Source organism: Oncorhynchus keta, unplaced genomic scaffold, assembly GCF_023373465.1.
Source record: "Oncorhynchus keta strain PuntledgeMale-10-30-2019 unplaced genomic scaffold, Oket_V2 Un_contig_18075_pilon_pilon, whole genome shotgun sequence".
NCBI lineage: Eukaryota > Metazoa > Chordata > Actinopteri > Salmoniformes > Salmonidae > Oncorhynchus > Oncorhynchus keta.
Window position 1 is genome coordinate 63,404 of NW_026280727.1, and position 20,407 is coordinate 83,810.

The following is a 20,407-nucleotide window of genomic DNA, read 5'->3' on the forward strand; positions in this document are numbered from 1 at the left end:
AAATATGACCCTGTTGTGCTGTAAATATCACCCTGTTGTGCTGTAAATATCACCCTGTTGTAAATATCACCCTGTTGTGCTGTAAATATCACCCTGTTGTAAATATCACCCTGTTGTGCTGTAAATATCACCCTGTTGTAAATATCACCCTGTTGTGCTGTAAATATGACCCTGTTGTGCTGTAAATATCACACTGTTGTGCTGTAAATGTCATCCTGCTGTAAATATCACCCTATTGTGCTGTAAATATCACCCTGTTGTGCTGTAAATATCACACTGTTGTGCTGTAAATATCACACTGTTGTGCTGTAAATATCACCCTGTTGTGCTGTAAATATCACCCTGTTGTGCTGTAAATATCATCCTGTTGTGCTGTAAATATCACACTGTTGTGCTGTAAATATCATCCTGTTGTGCTGTAAATATCATCCTGTTGTGCTGTAAATATCACCCTGTTGTGCTGTAAATATCACACTGTTGTGCTGTAAATATCACACTGTTGTGCTGTAAATATCACACTGTTGTGCTGTAAATATCACACTGTTGTGCTGTAAATATCACACTGTTGTGCTGTAAATATCACACTGTTGTGCTGTAAATATGACCCTGTTGTGCTGTAAATATCATCCTGTTGTGCTGTAAATATCACACTGTTGTGCTGTAAATATCACCCTGTTGTGCTGTAAATATCACCCTGTTGTGCTGTAAATATCATCCTGTTGTGCTGTAAATATCATCCTGTTGTGCTGTAAATATCACACTGTTGTGCTGTAAATATCACCCTGTTGTGCTGTAAATATGACCCTGTTGTGCTGTAAATATCATCCTGTTGTGCTGTAAATATCACACTGTTGTGCTGTAAATATCACCCTGTTGTGCTGTAAATATCATCCTGTTGTGCTGTAAATATGACCCTGTTGTGCTGTAAATATCACCCTGTTGTGCTGTAAATATCACACTGTTGTGCTGTAAATATCATCCTGTTGTGCTGTAAATATCATCCTGTTGTGCTGTAAATATCACACTGTTGTGCTGTAAATATCATCATGTAAATATCACCCTGCTGTGCTGTAAATATCACCCTGTGTGCTGTAAATATCACCCTGTTGTGCTGTAAATATCACACTGTTGTGCTGTAAATATCACACTGTTGTGCTGTAAATATCATCATGTAAATATCATCCTGTTGTGCTGTAAATATCACCCTGTTGTGCTGTAAATATCATCCTGTTGTGCTGTAAATATCACACTGTTGTGCTGTAAATATCACACTGTTGTGCTGTAAATATCATCATGTAAATATCATCCTGTTGTGCTGTAAATATCACCCTGTTGTGCTGTAAATATCATCCTGTTGTGCTGTAAATATCATCCTGTTGTAAATATCACACTGCTGTGCTGTAAATATCATCCTGTTGTGCTGTAAATATCATCCTGTTGTGCTGTAAATAATCATCCTGTTGTGCTGTAAATATCATCCTGTTGTGCTGTAAATATCATCCTGTTGTGCTGTAAATATCACACTGTTGTGCTGTAAATATCACCCTGCTGTGCTGTAAATATCATCCTGTTGTGCTGTAAATATCACACTGTTGTGCTGTAAATATCACCCTGTTGTGCTGTAAATATCATCCTGTTGTGCTGTAAATATCATCCTGTTGTGCTGTAAATATCACACTGTTGTGCTGTAAATATCACCCTGTTGTGCTGTAAATATCATCCTGTTGTGCTGTAAAAATGTAAATATCATCCTGTTGTTGTGCTGTAAATATCATCCTGTTGTGCTGTAAATATCATCCTGTTGTGCTGTAAATATCACCCTGTTGTGCTGTAAATATCACCCTGTTGTGCTGTAAATATCACCCTGTTGTGCTGTAAATATCACCTGTTGTGCTGTAAATAATATGTAAATATCACCCTGTTGTGCTGTAAATATCTGTAAATATCATCCTGTTGTGCTGTAAATATCATCCTGTTGTGCTGTAAATATCACCCTGTTGTGCTGTAAATATCACCCTGTTGTGCTGTAAATATCATCCTGTTGTGCTGTAAATATCATCCTGTTGTGCTGTAAATATCATCCTGTTGTGCTGTAAATATCACCCTGTTGTGCTGTAAATATCACCCTGTTGTGCTGTAAATATCATCCTGTTGTGCTGTAAATATCATCCTGTTGTGCTGTAAATATCATCCTGTTGTGCTGTAAATATCACCCTGTTGTGCTGTAAATATCACCCTGTTGTGCTGTAAATATCACCCTGTTGTGCTGTAAATATCACCCTGTTGTGCTGTAAATATCATCCTGTTGTGCTGTAAATATCATCCTGTTGTGCTGTAAATATCTGTTGTGCTGTAAATATCCTGTTGTGCTGTAAATATCACACTGTTGTGCTGTAAATATCACAGCTGTTGTGCTGTAAATATCATCCTGTTGTGCTGTAAATATCATCCTGTTGTGCTGTAAATATCACCTGTTGTGCTGTAAATATCATCCTGTTGTGCTGTAAATATCACCTGTTGTGCTGTAAATATCACCCTGTTGTGCTGTAAATATCATCCTGTTGTGCTGTAAATATCACCCTGTTGTGCTGTAAATATCACCCTGTTGTGCTGTAAATATCATCCTGTTGTGCTGTTGTGCTGTAAATATCATCCTGTTGTGCTGTAAATATGTGCTGTAAATATCACCCTGTTGTGCTGTAAATATCACCCTGTTGTGCTGTAAATATCATCCTGTTGTGCTGTAAATATCACCTGTTGTGCTGTAAATATCACCCTGTTGTGCTGTAAATATCACCCTGTTGTGCTGTAAATATCATCCTGTTGTGCTGTAAATATCACACTGTTTGCTGTAAATATCATCCTGTTGTGCTGTAAATATCACCCTGTTGTGCTGTAAATATCATGCTGTAAATATCACCTGTTGTGCTGTAAATATCATCCTGTTGTGCTGTAAATATCACACTGTTGTGCTGTAAATATCATGTAAAAATATCACCCTGTTGTGCTGTAAATATCATATCCTGTTGTGCTGTAAATATCACACTGTTGTGCTGTAAATATCACACTGTTATCATCCTGCTGTAAATATCACCTGTTGTGCTGTAAATATCATCCTGTTGTGCTGTAAATATCACCCTGTTGTGCTGTAAATATCACACTGTTGTGCTGTAAATATCACCTGCTGTGCTGTAAATATCATCCTGTTGTGCTGTAAATATCACACTGTTGTGCTGTAAATATCTGTAAATATCACACTGTTGTCCTGTTGTGCTGTAAATATCACACTGTTGTGCTGTAAATATCACACTGTTGTGCTGTAAATATCATCCACTGTTGTGCTGTGTAAATATATCAATATGCTGTTGTGCTGTAAATATCACCCTGTTGTGCTGTAAATAATCATGTAAATATCACACTGTTGTGCTGTTGTGCTGTAAATATCATCCTGTTGTGCTGTAAATATCACACTGTTGTGCTGTAAATATCACTGCTGTAAATATCATCATGTAAATATCACACTGTTGTGCTGTAAATATCATGCTGTAAATATCATCCTGTTGTGCTGTAAATATCACCCTGTTGTGCTGTAAATATCACACTGTTGTGCTGTAAATATCACCCTGTTGTGCTGTAAATATCACACTGTTGTGCTGTAAATATCATATCCTGCTGTGCTGTAAATATCATCCTGTTGTGCTGTAAATATCACACTGTTGTGCTGTAAATATCATCCTGTTGTGCTGTAAATATCACTGTTGTGCTGTAAATCATCATCACTGTTGTGCTGTAAATATCACACTGTTGTGCTGTAAATATCACACTGCTGTGCTGTAAATATCACCTGTTGTGCTGTAAATATCACCCTGTTGTGCTGTAAATATCACCCTGTTGTGCTGTAAATATCACCTGTTGTGCTGCTGTTGTGCTGTAAATATCACCCTGTTGTGCTGTAAATATCACCCTGCTGTGCTGTAAATATCACCCTGTTGTGCTGTAAATATCATCCTGTTGTGCTGTAAATATCACCCTGTTGTGCTGTAAATATCATCCTGTTGTGCTGTAAATATCACACTGTTGTGCTGTAAATATCATCATATCACACTGTGCTGTAAATATCACACTGTTGTGCTGTAAATATCACACTGTTGTGCTGTAAATATCACCCTGTTGTGCTGTAAATATCACACTGTTGTGCTGTAAATATCACCCTGTTGTGCTGTAAATATCACACTGTTGTGCTGTAAATATCACACTGCTGTGCTGTAAATATCACACTGTTGTGCTGTAAATATCACCCTGCTGTAAATATGACCCTGTTGTGCTGTAAATATCATCCTGTTGTGCTGTAAATATCACACTGTTGTGCTGTAAATATCATCATGCTAAATATCACCCTGCTGTGCTGTAAATATCATCATGTAAATATCACACTGTTGTGCTGTAAATATCACCCTGTTGTGCTGTAAATATCACACTGTTGTGCTGTAAATATCACCCTGTTGTGCTGTAAATATCACACTGTTGTGCTGTAAATATCATCTGTGCTGTAAATATCACCCTGCTGTGCTGTAAATATCATCATGTAAATATCACACTGTTGTGCTGTAAATATCATCCTGTTGTGCTGTAAATATCATACTGTTGTGCTGTAAATATCATCTGTAAATATCATCCTGTTGTGCTGTAAATATCACCCTGTTGTCTGTAAATATCACACTGTTGTGCTGTAAATATCACACTGCTGTGCTGTAAATATCACCTTGTTGTGCTGTAAATATCACCCTGCTGTGCTGTAAATATCACACTGTTGTGCTGTAAATATCACCCTGTTGTGCTGTAAATATCATCCTGCTGTGCTGTAAATATCACACTGTTGTGCTGTAAATATCATCCTGTTGTGCTGTAAATATCACACTGTTGTGCTGTAAATATCACACTGTTGTGCTGTAAATATCACACTGTTGTGCTGTAAATATCACACTGCTGTGCTGTAAATATCACCCTGCTGTGCTGTAAATATCATCATCACCTGTTGTGCTGTAAATATCACACTGTTGTGCTGTAAATATCATCCTGTTGTGCTGTAAATATCATGTTGTGCTGTAAATATCACACTGTTGTGCTGTAAATATCATCCTGTTGTGCTGTAAATATCACATGCTGTAAATATCATCCTGTTGTGCTGTAAATATCATCATGTAAATATCACACTGTTGTGCTGTAAATATCACCCTGCTGTGCTGTAAATATCACACTGTTGTGCTGTAAATATCACCCTGCTGTGCTGTAAATATCATCCTGCTGTGCTGTAAATATCACACTGTTGTGCTGTAAATATCATCCTGTTGTGCTGTAAATATCACACTGTTGTGCTGTAAATATCATCATGTTGTGCTGTAAATATCACACTGTTGTGCTGTAAATATCACACTGCTGTGCTGTAAAAATCACACTGTTGTGCTGTAAATATCACCCTGCTGTGCTGTAAATATCACCCTGTTGTGCTGTAAATATCACCCTGCTGTGCTGTAAATATCACCCTGCTGTGCTGTAAATATCACCCTGTTGTGCTGTAAATATCATCCTGTTGTGCTGTAAATATCATCATGTAAATATCATCCTGTTGTGCTGTAAATATCACCTGTTGTGCTGTAAATATCCTGCTGTGCTGTAAATATCACACTGTTGTGCTGTAAATATCACACTGCTGTAAATATCACCCTGTTGTGCTGTAAATATCACACTGTTGTGCTGTAAATATCACCCTGTAAATATCACCCTGTTGTGCTGTAAATATCACACTGTTGTGCTGTAAATATCACACTGCTGTGCTGTAAATATCACACTGTTGTGCTGTAAATATCACCCTGCTGTAAATATGACCCTGTTGTGCTGTAAATATCATCCTGTTGTGCTGTAAATATCACACTGTTGTGCTGTAAATATCATGTAAATATCACCCTGCTGTGCTGTAAATATCATCATGTAAATATCACACTGTTGTGCTGTAAATATCACCCTGTTGTGCTGTAAATATCACACTGTTGTGCTGTAAATATCACCCTGTTGTGCTGTAAATATCACACTGTTGTGCTGTAAATATCATCATGTAAATATCACCCTGCTGTGCTGTAAATATCATCATGTAAATATCACACTGTTGTGCTGTAAATATCATCCTGTTGTGCTGTAAATATCACACTGTTGTGCTGTAAATATCATCATGTAAATATCACCCTGCTGTGCTGTAAATATCATCATGTAAATATCACCCTGTTGTGCTGTAAATATCACACTGTTGTGCTGTAAATATCACACTGCTGTGCTGTAAATATCACACTGTTGTGCTGTAAATATCTCCCCTGCTGTAAATATGACCCTGTTGTGCTGTAAATATCATCCTGTTGTGCTGTAAATATCACACTGTTGTGCTGTAAATATCATCATGTAAATATCACCTGCTGTGCTGTAAATATCATGCTGTAAAATATCACCCTGTTGTGCTGTAAATATCACACTGTTGTGCTGTAAATATCACCCTGTTGTGCTGTAAATATCACACTGTTGTGCTGTAAATATCATCATGTAAATATCACCCTGCTGTGCTGTAAATATCATCATGTAAATATCACACTGTTGTGCTGTAAATATCATCCTGTTGTGCTGTAAATATCATACTGTTGTGCTGTAAATATCATCATGTAAATATCACCCTGCTGTGCTGTAAATATCACCCTGTTGTGCTGTAAATATCACACTGTTGTGCTGTAAATATCACACTGCTGTGCTGCTGTAAATATCACCTTGTTGTGCTGTAAATATCACCCTGCTGTGCTGTAAATATCACACTGTTGTGCTGTAAATATCACCCTGCTGTGCTGTAAATATCATCCTGCTGTGCTGTAAATATCACACTGTTGTGCTGTAAATATCATCCTGTTGTGCTGTAAATATCACACTGTTGTGCTGTAAATATCACACTGTTGTGCTGTAAATATCACACTGTTGTGCTGTAAATATCACACTGCTGTGCTGTAAATATCACCCTGCTGTGCTGTAAATATCATCATGTAAATATCACACTGTTGTGCTGTAAATATCATCCTGTTGTGCTGTAAATATCACACTGCTGTGCTGTAAATATCACCCTGTTGTGCTGTAAAATCATCATGTAAATATCACACTGTTGTGCTGTAAATATCATCCTGTTGTGCTGTAAATATCATCATGTAAATATCACACTGTTGTGCTGTAAATATCACCCTGCTGTGCTGTAAATATCACACTGTTGTGCTGTAAATATCACCCTGCTGTGCTGTAAATATCATCCTGCTGTGCTGTAAATATCACACTGTTGTGCTGTAAATATCATCCTGTTGTGCTGTAAATATCACACTGTTGTGCTGTAAATATCATCATGTTGTGCTGTAAATATCACACTGTTGTGCTGTAAATATCACACTGCTGTGCTGTAAAATCACACTGTTGTGCTGTAAATATCACCCTGCTGTGCTGTAAATATCACCCTGTTGTGCTGTAAATATCACCCTGCTGTGCTGTAAATATCACCCTGCTGTGCTGTAAATATCACCCTGTTGTGCTGTAAATATCATCCTGTTGTGCTGTAAATATCATCATGTAAATATCATCCTGTTGTGCTGTAAATATCACACTGTTGTGCTGTAAATATCACACTGCTGTGCTGTAAATATCACACTGTTGTGCTGTAAATATCACCCTGCTGTAAATATCACCCTGTTGTGCTGTAAATATCACACTGTTGTGCTGTAAATATCACCCTGTTGTGCTGTAAATATCACACTGTTGTGCTGTAAATATCACACTGCTGTGCTGTAAATATCACACTGTTGTGCTGTAAATATCACCCTGCTGTAAATATGACCCTGTTGTGCTGTAAATATCATCCTGTTGTGCTGTAAATATCACACTGTTGTGCTGTAAATATCATGTAAATATCACCCTGCTGTGCTGTAAATATCATCATGTAAATATCACACTGTTGTGCTGTAAATATCACCCTGTTGTGCTGTAAATATCACACTGTTGTGCTGTAAATATCACCCTGTTGTGCTGTAAATATCACACTGTTGTGCTGTAAAAATATCATCATGTAAATATCACCCTGCTGTGCTGTAAATATCATCATGTAAATATCACACTGTTGTGCTGTAAATATCATCCTGTTGTGCTGTAAATATCATCCTGTTGTGCTGTAAATATCATCATGTAAATATCACCCTGCTGTGCTGTAAATATCATCATGTAAATATCACACTGTTGTGCTGTAAATATCACCCTGTTGTGCTGTAAATATCACACTGTTGTGCTGTAAATATCACACTGCTGTGCTGTAAATATCACACTGTTGTGCTGTAAATATCACACTGCTGTGCTGTAAATATCACACTGTTGTGCTGTAAATATCACCCTGCTGTGCTGTAAATATCATCCTGCTGTGCTGTAAATATCACACTGTTGTGCTGTAAATATCATCCTGTTGTGCTGTAAATATCACACTGTTGTGCTGTAAATATCACCCTGTTGTGCTGTAAATATCACACTGTTGTGCTGTAAATATCACACTGCTGTGCTGTAAATATCACACTGTTGTGCTGTAAATATCACCCTGCTGTGCTGTAAATATTTACATTTACATTTGTCATTTAAACGCTCTTATCACCCAGAGCGACTTACACTGTTGTGCTGTAAATATCACCCTGCTGTGCTGTAAATATCATCCTGCTGTGCTGTAAATATCACCCTGTTGTGCTGTAAATATCATCCTGTTGTGCTGTAAATATCACACTGTTGTGCTGTAAATATCACCCTGTTGTGCTGTAAATATCATCCTGTTGTGCTGTAAATATCATCCTGTTGTGCTGTAAATATCACACTGTTGTGCTGTAAATATCACACTGTTGTGCTGTAAATATCACCCTGTTGTGCTGTAAATATCACACTGTTGTGCTGTAAATATCACCCTGTTGTGCTGTAAATATCATCATGTAAATATCACACTGTTGTGCTGTAAATATCACCCTGTTGTGCTGTAAATATCATCATGTAAATATCACCCTGTTGTGCTGTAAATATCATCATGTAAATATCACCCTGTTGTGCTGTAAATATCACCCTGCTGTGCTGTAAATATCATCATGTAAATATCACCCTGTTGTGCTGTAAATATCACCCTGTTGTGCTGTAAATATCACCCTGCTGTGCTGTAAATATCATCTGTAAATATCACCCTGTTGTGCTGTAAATATCACCCTGCTGTGCTGTAAATATCATCATGTAAATATCACCCTGTTGTGCTGTAAATATCACCCTGCTGTGCTGTAAATATCACCCTGCTGTGCTGTAAATATCATCATGTAAATATCACCCTGTTGTGCTGTAAATATCACCCTGTTGTGCTGTAAATATCACCCTGTTGTGCTGTAAATATCATCATGTAAATATCACACTGTTGTGCTGTAAATATCACACTGTTGTGCTGTAAATATCATCATGTAAATATCACCCTGCTGTGTTGTAAATATCATCATGTAAATATCACACTGTTGTGCTGTAAATATCACCCTGTTGTGCTGTAAATATCACACTGTTGTGCTGTAAATATCATCATGTAAATATCACACTGTTGTGCTGTAAATATCACCCTGTTGTGCTGTAAATATCATCATGTAAATATCACCCTGCTGTGCTGTAAATATCATCATGTAAATATCATCCTGTTGTGCTGTAAATATCATCCTGTTGTGCTGTAAATATCACCTGTTGTGCTGTAAATATCATCATGTAAATATCACACTGTTGTGCTGTAAATATCATCCTGTTGTGCTGTAAATATCATCCTGTTGTGCTGTAAATATCATCATGTAAATATCATCCTGTTGTGCTGTAAATATCATCCTGTTGTGCTGTAAATATCATCCTGTTGTGCTGTAAATATCACACTGTTGTGCTGTAAATCATAAATACACTGTTGTGCTGTAAATATCATCCTGTTGTGCTGTAAATATCATCCTGTTGTGCTGTAAATATCACACTGTTGTGCTGTAAATATCATCCTGCTGTGCTGTAAATATCACACTGTTGTGCTGTAAATATCATCCTGCCTGTAAATATCACACTGTTGTGCTGTAAATATCATCCTGTTGTGCTGTAAAATATCACACTGTTGTGCTGTAAAATCATCATCCCTGTTGTGCTGTAAATATCATCCTGCTGTGCTGTAAATATCATCCTGCTGTGCTGTAAATATCACACTGTTGTGCTGTAAATATCACCCTGTTGTGCTGTAAATATCACCCTGTTGTGCTGTAAATATCACACTGTTGTGCTGTAAATATCATCCTGTTGTGCTGTAAATATCATCCTGTTGTGCTGTAAATATCATCCTGTTGTGCTGTAAATATCATCCTGTTGTGCTGTAAATATCATCCTGTTGTGCTGTAAATATCACCCTGTTGTGCTGTAAATATCACCCTGTTGTGCTGTAAATATCACACTGTTGTGCTGTAAATATCACACTGTTGTGCTGTAAATATCACACTGTTGTGCTGTAAATATCACACTGTTGTGCTGTAAATATCACACTGTTGTGCTGTAAATATCATCCTGTTGTGCTGTAAATATCATCCTGTTGTGCTGTAAATATCACACTGTTGTGCTGTAAATAATCATCCTGTTGTGCTGTAAATATCACACTGTTGTGCTGTAAATAATCATCCTGTTGTGCTGTAAATATCATCCTGTTGTGCTGTAAATATCACACTGTTGTGCTGTAAATATCACCCTGTTGTGCTGTAAATATCACCCTGTTGTGCTGTAAATATCACACTGTTGTGCTGTAAATATCATCCTGTTGTGCTGTAAATATCACACTGTTGTGCTTATGAAGACAGTCTGTCTAGACTGTACCTAACACGTCAGTTATGTAGAGTACAACTTCAGCGGTCTTACCGGAACTAGAATGGCATTTCTAGGATTTGTCTAACACACTGACATGTACAGCTCTCTGGGTGAGGTTCTGTCTTCATGTCTCCAGTGGGGGATAAAGTCCCTTCCATCTGCAATTAGCAAGACACCCCCAATAAAGGAATGGTTCTGCACGTGGGGACCACAGACCACTTCTCAGTTCCTATGCTTCCTGGCTGATGTTTTGGTCACTTTTGAATGATGGCAGTGCTTTCACTCTAGTAGACTCAGTCTCATGCTACCACAACCCACTCAAACCCCCGAGCTGACAAGGTACAAATCTGTCGTTCTGCCCCTGAACAGGCAGTTAACCCACTGTTCCCAGGCCGTCATTGAAAATAAGAATATGTTCTTAACTGACTTGCCTGGTTAAATAAAGTAAAAAAAAAAAAAAATAAAAATAAAAAGTGGCTCAGGTTGTGCAGCTCATCCAGGATGGCACATCAATGCGAGCTGTGGCAAGAAGGTTTGCTGTGTCTGTCAGCGTAGTGTCCAGAGCATGGAGGCGCTACCAGGAGACAGGCCAGTACATCAGGAGATGTGGAGGAGGCCGTAGGAGGGCAACAACCCAGCAGCAGGGCCGCTACCTCCGCCTTTGTAATATAATAATAATAATAATATATGCCATTTAGCAGACGCTTTTATCCAAAGCGACTTACAGTCATGTGTGCATACATTCTACGTATGGGTGGTCCCGGGATCGAACCCACTACCCTGGCGTTACAAGCGCCATGCTCTACCAACTGAGCTACAGAAGGACCACTTTGTGAAGGAGGAGCAGGAGGAGCACTGCCAGAGCCCTGCAAATGACCTCCAGCAGGCCACAAATGTGCATATGTCTGCTCAAACGGTCAGAAACAGACTCCATGAGGGTGGTATGAGGGCCCGACGTCCAAAGGTGGGGGTTGTGCTTACAGCCCAACACCGTGCAGGACGTTTGGCATTTGCCAGAGAACACCAAGATTGGCAAATTCGCCACTGGCGCCCTGTGCTCTTCACAGATGAAAACAGGTTCACACTGAGCACGTGACAGACATGACAGAGTCTGGAGACGCCGTGGAGAACGTTCTGCTGCCTGCTACATCCTCCAGCATGACCGGTTTGGCTGTGGGTCAGTCATGGTGTGGGGTGGCATTTGTTTGGGGAGCCGCACAGCCCTCCATGTGCTCGCCAGAGGTAGCCTGACTGCCATTAGGTACCGAGATGAGATCCTCAGACCCCTTGTGAGACCATATGCTGGTGTGGTTGGCCCTGGGTTCCTCCTAAATGCAAGACAATGCTAGACCTCATGTGGCTGGAGTGTGTCAGCAGTTCCTGCAAGAGGAAGGCATTGATGCTATGGACTGGCCGGCCCGTTCCCCAGACCTGAATCCAATTGAGCACATCTGGGACATCATGTCTCGCTCCATCCACCAACGCCACGTTGCACCACAGACTGTCCAGGAGTTGGCGGATGCTTTAGTCCAGGTCTGGGAGGAGATCCCTCAGGAGACCATCCGCCACCTCATCAGGAGCATGCCCAGGCGTTGTAGGGAGGTCATACAGGCACGTGGAGGCGCCACACACTAGTGAGCCTCATTTTGACTTGTTTTAGGGACATTACATCAAAGTTGTATCAGCCTGTAGTGTGGTTTTCCACTTTAATTTTGACTCCAAATCCAGACCTCCATGGGTTGATAAATTTGATTTCCATTGATAATTTTTGTGTGATTTTGTTGTCAGCACATTCAACTATGTAAAGAAAAAAGTATTTAATAAAAATATTTCATTAATTCAGATCAAGGATGTGTTATTTTAGTGTTCCCTTTATTTTTTTGAGCAGTGTAGTTGATTAAAACATATATCATATGTCTATATATGGAAAAATAATGTGTATATATACTGACTAACTAATGGTTCCTCTGTAGGACAGACACCAGCCCTAACTAATGAGTCCTCTCCCGGACAGACACCAGCCCTAACTAATGGTTCCTCTGTAGGACAGACACCAGCACTAACTAATAGTTCCTCTGTAGGACAGACACCAGCCCTAACTAATGGTTCCTCTGTGGGACAGACACCAGCACTAACTAATGGGTCCTCTGTAGGACAGACACCAGCCCTAACTAATGGTTCCTCTGGTCCCTCTGTAGGACAGACACCAGCCCTAACTAATGGTTCCTCTATAGGACAGACACCTGCCCTAACTAATGGTTCCTCTGTTGGACAGACACCAGCCCTAACTAATGGTTCCTCTGGTTCCTCTGTAGGACAGACACCAGCCCTAACTAATGGGTCCTCTGTAGGACAGACACCAGCCCTAACGAATGGGTCCTCTGTAGGACAGACACCAGCCTGTTAACCAATGGTTCCTCTGCAGGACAGACACCAGCCCTAACTAATGGTTCCTCTGTAGGACAGACACCAGCCCTAACTAATGGTTCCTCTGTAGGACAGACACCAGCCCTAACTAATGGGTCCTCTGTAGGACAGACACCAGCACTAACTAATGGTTCCTCTGTAGGACAGACACCAGCCCTAACTAATGGGTCCTCTGTTGGACAGACACCAGCCCTAACTAATGGGTCCTCTGTTGGACAGACACCAGCCCGAACTAATGGTTCGTCTGTAGGACAGACACCAGCCCTAACTAATGGTTCCTCTGTAGGACAGACACCAGCCTTAACTAATGGTTCCTCTGGTTCCTCTGTAGGACAGACACCAGTCTAACTAATGGTTCCTCTGGTCCCTCTGTAGGACAGACACCAGCCCTAACTAATGGTTCCTCTGTAGGACAGACACCAGCCCTAACTAATGGTTCCTCTGTAGGACAGATACCAGCCCTAACTAATGGTTCCTCTGTTGGACAGACACCAGCCCTAACTAATGGTTCCTCTGTAGGACAGACACCAGCCCTAACTAATGGTTCCTCTGCAGGACAGACACCAGCCCTAACTAATGGGTCCTCTGTAAGACAGACACCAGCCCTAACTAATGGGTCCTCTGTTGGACAGACACCAGCCCTAACTAATGGTTCCTGTGCAGGACAGACACCAGCCCTAACTAATGGGTCCTCTGTTGGACAGACACCAGCCCTAACTAATGGGTCCTCTGTTGGACAGACACCAGCCCGAACTAATGGTTCCTCTGTGGGACAGACACCAGCACTAACTAATGGTTCCTCTGGTCCCTCTGTAGGACAGACACCAGCCCTAACTAATGGTTCCTCTGCAGGACAGACACCAGCACTAACTAATGGTTCCTCTGTAAGACAGACACCAGCCCTAACTAATGGGTCCTCTGTAGGACAGACACCAGCCCTAACTAATGGGTCCTCTGTAGGACAGACACCAGCCCTAACTAATGGGTCCTCTGTAGGACAGACACCAGCCCTAACTAATGGGTCCTCTGTAGGACAGACACCAGCCCTAACTAATGGGTCCTCTGTAGGACAGACACCAGCCCTAACTAATGGGTCCTCTGTTGGACAGACACCAGCCCTAACTAATGGTTCCTCTGTAGGACAGACACCAGCCCTAACTAATGGTTCCTCTGTAGGACAGACACCAGCCCTAACTAATGGTTCCTCTGGTCCCTCTGTTGGACAGACACCAGCCCTAACTAATGGTTCCTCTGGTTCCTCTGTAGGAAAGACACCAGCCCTAACTAATGGGTCCTCTGTAGGACAGACACCAGCCCTAACTAATGGGTCCTCTGTAGGACAGACACCAGCCCTAACTAATGGTTCCTCTGTAGGACAGACACCAGCCCTAACTAATGGTTCCTCTGTAGGACAGACACCAGCCCTAACTAATGGTTCCTCTGTAGGACAGACACCAGCCCTAACTAATGGTTCCTCTGTAGGACAGACACCAGCCCTAACTAATGGTTCCTCTGTAGGACAGACACCAGCCCTAACTAATGGTTCCTCTGTAGGACAGACACCAGCCCTAACTAATGGTTCCTCTGGTTCCTCTGTAGGACAGACACCAGCCCTAACTAATAGTTCCTCTGTAGGACAGACACCAGCCCTAACTAATGGTTCCCCTGTGGGACAGACACCAGCACTAACTAATGGTTCCTCTGGTTTCTCTGTAGGACAGACACCAGCACTAACTAATGGTTCCTCTGGTTTCTCTGTAGGACAGACACCAGCCCTAACTAATTGTTCCTCTGGTCCCTCTGTAGGACAGACACCAGCCCTAACTAATGGTTCCTCTGGTCCCTCTGTAGGACAGACACCAGCCCTAACTAATGGGTCCTCTGTAGGACAGACACCAGCCCTAACTAATGGGTCCTCTGTAGGACAGACACCAGCCCTAACTAATGGGTCCTCTGTAGGACAGACACCAGCCCTAACTAATGGGTCCTCTGTAGGACAGACACCAGCACTAACTAATGGTTCCTCTGTAGGACAGACACCAGCCCTAACTAATGGTTCCTCTGTGGGACAGACACCAGCACTAACTAATGGTTCCTCTGGTTTCTCTGTAGGACAGACACCAGCCCTAACTAATGGTTCCTCTGGTTCCTCTGTAGGAAAGACACGAGCCTTAACTAATGGGTCCTCTGTAGGACAGACACCAGCCCTAACTAATGGGTCCTCTGTAGGACAGACACCAGCCCTAACTAATGGTTCCTCTGTAGGACAGACACCAGCCCTAACTAATGGGTCCTCTGTAGGACAGACACCAGCCCTAACTAATGGGTCCTCTGTAGGACAGACACCAGCCCTAACTAATGGGTCCTCTGTAGGACAGACACCAGCCCTAACTAATGGTTCCTCTGTAGGACAGACACCAGCACTGACTAACTAATGGTTCCTCTGTAAGACAGACACCAGCCCTAACTAATGGGTCCTCTGTAGGACAGACACCAGCCTTAACTAATGGTTCCTCTGTTGGACAGACAACAGCCCTAACTAATAGTTCCTCTGTAGGACAGACACCAGCCCTAACTAATGGTTCCTCTGTAGGACAGACACCCGCCCTAACTAATGGTTCCTCTGTAGGACAGACACCAGACTTAACTAATGGTTCCTCTGGTTCCTCTGTAGGACAGACACCAGCCCTAACTAATAGTTCCTCTGTAGGACAGACACCAGCCCTAACTAATGGTTCCCCTGTGGGACAGACACCAGCACTAACTAATGGTTCCTCTGGTTTCTCTGTAGGACAGACACCAGCACTAACTAATGGTTCCTCTGGTTTCTCTGTAGGACAGACACCAGCCCTAACTAATTGTTCCTCTGGTCCCTCTGTAGGACAGACACCAGCCCTAACTTATGGGTCCTCTGGTCCCTCTGTAGGACAGACACCAGCCCTAACTAATGGGTCCTCTGTAGGACAGACACCAGCCCTAACTAATGGTTCCTCTGTAGGACAGACACCTGCCCTAACTAATGGTTCCTCTGTTGGACAGACACCAGCCCTAACTAATGGTTCCTCTGTTGGACAGACACCAGCCCTAACTAATGGTTCCTCTGGTTCCTCTGTAGGACAGACACCAGCCCTAACTAATGAGTCCTCTGTAGGACAGACACCAGCCTTAACTAATGAGTCCTCTGTTGGACAGACACCAGCCCTAACTAATGGTTCCTCTGTAGGACAGACACCAGCCCTAACTAATGGTTCCTCTATAGGACAGACATCAGCCCTAACTAATGGTTCCTCTGGTCCCTCTGTAGGACAGACACCAGCCCTAACTAATGGGTCCTCTGTAGGACAGACACCAGCCCTAACTAATGGTTCCTCTGGATTCCTCTGAAGGACAGACACCAGCCCTAACTAATGGGTCCTCTGTAGGACAGACACCAGCCCTAACTAATGGGTCCTCTGTAGGACAGACACCAGCCCTAACTAATGGTTCCTCTGTAGGACAGACACCAGCCCTAACTAATGGTTCCTCTGTAGGACAGACACCAGCCCTAACTAATGGTTCCTCTGTAAGACAGACACCAGCCCTAACTAATGGGTCCTCTGTAAGACAGACACCAGCCCTAACTAATGGGTCCTCTGTAAGACAGACACCAGCCCTAACTAATGGGCCCTCTGTAGGACAGACACCAGCACTAACTAATGGGTCCTCTGTAGGACAGACACCAGCCCTAACTAATGGTTCCTCTGTAGGACAGACACCAGCACTAACTAATGGTTCCTCTGTAGGACAGACACCATCCTTAACTAATGGTTCCTCTGCAGGACAGACACCAGCCCTAACTAATGGGTCCTCTGTTGGACAGACACCAGCCCGAACTAATGGTTCCTCTGTGGGACAGACACCAGCACTAACTAATGGTTCCTCTGGTCCCTCTGTAGGACAGACACCAGCCCTAACTAATGGTTCCTCTGGTCCCTCTGTAGGACAGACACCAGCCCTAACTAATGGGTCCTCTGTAGGACAGACACCAGCCCTAACTAATGGTTCCTCTGTTGGACAGACACCAGCCTTAACTAATGAGTCCTCTGTAGGACAGACACCAGCCCTAACTAATGGGTCCTCTGTAGGACAGACACCAGCCCTAACTAATGGTTCCTCTGTTGGACAGACACCAGCCTTAACTAATGGTTCCTCTGTAGGACAGACACCTGCCCTAACTAATGGTTCCTCTGTTGGACAGACACCAGCCCTAACTAATGGTTCCTCTGTTGGACAGACACCAGCCCTAACTAATGGTTCCTCTGGTTCCTCTGTAGGACAGACACCAGCCCTAACTAATGGGTCCTCTGTAGGACAGACACCAGCCCTAACGAATGGGTCCTCTGTAGGACAGACACCAGCCTTAACTAATGAGTCCTCTGTTGGACAGACACCAGCCCTAACTAATGGTTCCTCTGGATTCCTCTGAAGGACAGACACCAGCCCTAACTAATGGGTCCTCTGTAGGACAGACACCAGCCCTAACGAATGGGTCCTCTGTAGGACAGACACCAGCCTTAACTAATGGTTCCTCTATAGGACAGACATCAGCCCTAACTAATGGTTCCTCTGGTCCCTCTGTAGGACAGACACCAGCCCTAACTAATGGGTCCTCTGTAGGACAGACACCAGCCCTAACTAATGGTTCCTCTGGATTCCTCTGAAGGACAGACACCAGCCCTAACTAATGGGTCCTCTGTAGGACAGACACCAGCCCTAACTAATGGGTCCTCTGTAGGACAGACACCAGCCCTAACTAATGGTTCCTCTGTAGGACAGACACCAGCCCTAACTAATGGTTCCTCTGTAGGACAGACACCAGCCCTAACTAATGGTTCCTCTGTAAGACAGACACCAGCCCTAACTAATGGTTCCTCTGTAGGACAGACACCAGCCCTAACTAATGGTTCCTCTGTAGGACAGACACCAGCACTAACTAATGGTTCCTCTGTAAGACAGACACCAGCCCTAACTAATGGGTCCTCTGTAGGACAGACACCAGCCCTAACTAATGGGTCCTCTGTAGGACAGACACCAGCCCTAACTAATGGGCCCTCTGTAGGACAGACACCAGCACTAACTAATGGGTCCTCTGTAGGACAGACACCAGCCCTAACTAATGGTTCCTCTGTAGGACAGACACCAGCACTAACTAATGGTTCCTCTGTAGGACAGACACCAGCCTTAACTAATGGTTCCTCTGCAGGACAGACACCAGCCCTAACTAATGGGTCCTCTGTTGGACAGACACCAGCCCTAACTAATGGGTCCTCTGTTGGACAGACACCAGCCCTAACTAATGGGTCCTCTGTTGGACAGACACCAGCCCTAACTAATGGGTCCTCTGCAGGACAGACACCAGCCCTAACTAATGGGTCCTCTGTTGGACAGACACCAGCCCTAACTAATGGGTCCTCTGTAGGACAGACACCAGCACTAACTAATGGTTCCTCTGTAGGACAGACACCAGCCTTAACTAATGGTTCCTCTGCAGGACAGACACCAGCCCTAACTAATGGGTCCTCTGCAGGACAGACACCAGCCCTAACTAATGGTTCCTCTGTAGGACAGACACCAGCCTTAACTAATGGTTCCTCTGCAGGACAGACACCAGCCCTAACTAATGGTTCCTCTGTAGGACAGACACCAGCCCTAACTAATGGGTCCTCTGTAGGACAGACACCAGCACTAACTAATGGTTCCTCTGTAAGACAGACACCAGCCCTAACTAATGGGTCCTCTGTAGGACAGACACCAGCCCTAACTAATGGGTCCTCTGTAGGACAGACACCAGCCCTAACTAATGGGCCCTCTGTAGGACAGACACCAGCACTAACTAATGGGTCCTCTGTAGGACAGACACCAGCCCTAACTAATGGTTCCTCTGTAGGACAGACACCAGCACTAACTAATGGTTCCTCTGTAGGACAGACACCAGCCTTAACTAATGGTTCCTCTGCAGGACAGACACCAGCCCTAACTAATGGTTCCTCTGTAGGACAGACACCAGCACTAACTAATGGTTCCTCTGTAGGACAGACACCAGCCTTAACTAATGGTTCCTCTGCAGGACAGACACCAGCCCTAACTAATGGTTCCTCTGTAGGACAGACACCAGCCTTAACTAATGGTTCCTCTGCAGGACAGACACCAGCCCTAACTAATGGGTCCTCTGCAGGACAGACACCAGCCCTAACTAATGGTTCCTCTGTGGGACAGACACCAGCACTAACTAATGGTTCCTCTGGTCCCTCTGTAGGACAGACACCAGCCCTAACTAATGGTTCCTCTGGTCCCTCTGTAGGACAGACACCAGCCCTAACTAATGGGTCCTCTGTAGGACAGACACCAGCCCTAACTAATGGTTCCTCTGTTGGACAGACACCAGCCTTAACTAATGAGTCCTCTGTAGGACAGACACCAGCCCTAACTAATGGGTCCTCTGTAGGACAGACACCAGCCCTAACTAATGGTTCCTCTGTTGGACAGACACCAGCCTTAACTAATGAGTCCTCTGTAGGACAGACACCAGCCCTAACTAATGGGTCCTCTGTAGGACAGACACCAGCCCTAACTAATGGTTCCTCTGTAGGACAGACACCAGCCCTAACTAATGAGTCCTCTGTAGGACAGACACCAGCCCTAACTAATGGTTCCTCTGTAGGACAGACACCAGCCCTAACTAATGAGTCCTCTGTAGGACAGACACCAGCCCTAACTAATGGTTCCTCTGTAAGACAGACACCAGCCCTAACTAATGGTTCCTCTGTAGGACAGACACCAGCCCTAACTAATGGTTCCTCTGTAGGACAGACACCAGCCCTAACTAATGGTTCCTCTGTAGGACAGACACCAGCCCTAACTAATGGTTCCTCTGGTCCCTCTGTAGGACAGACACCAGCCCTAACTAATGGTTCCTCTGTAGGACAGACACCAGCCCTAACTAATGGTTCCTCTGTAGGACAGACACCAGCCCTAACTAATGGTTCCTCTGTTGGACAGA

The 20,407-nt window shown here is 43.2% G+C and overlaps 1 protein-coding gene and 1 long non-coding RNA gene across 7 annotated transcripts in view; one reads left to right on the forward strand and one right to left on the reverse strand.

The window, feature by feature from the left end:
• LOC127920007 (Golgi apparatus protein 1-like) overlaps positions 1–20,407 on the forward strand; it is a 57,599-nt gene that overhangs the window by 3,289 nt on the left and 33,903 nt on the right. The window lies entirely within an intron of this gene.
• LOC127920008 (uncharacterized) lies at positions 1,766–9,001 on the reverse strand. Of its 6 annotated transcripts, XR_008104719.1 has the most exons (5): positions 8,741–9,001; positions 3,095–3,181; positions 2,515–2,624; positions 2,016–2,302; positions 1,766–1,885 (listed from the first exon to the last, which is right to left on the reverse strand). It is a non-coding gene; the product is annotated as an uncharacterized LOC127920008 (long non-coding RNA). The 6 variants fall into 6 exon arrangements; XR_008104717.1 differs by lacking the exon at positions 1,766–1,885 and having other exon boundaries at positions 1,944–2,302; positions 2,515–2,580; XR_008104718.1 differs by lacking the exon at positions 1,766–1,885 and having other exon boundaries at positions 1,944–2,302; positions 2,515–2,602.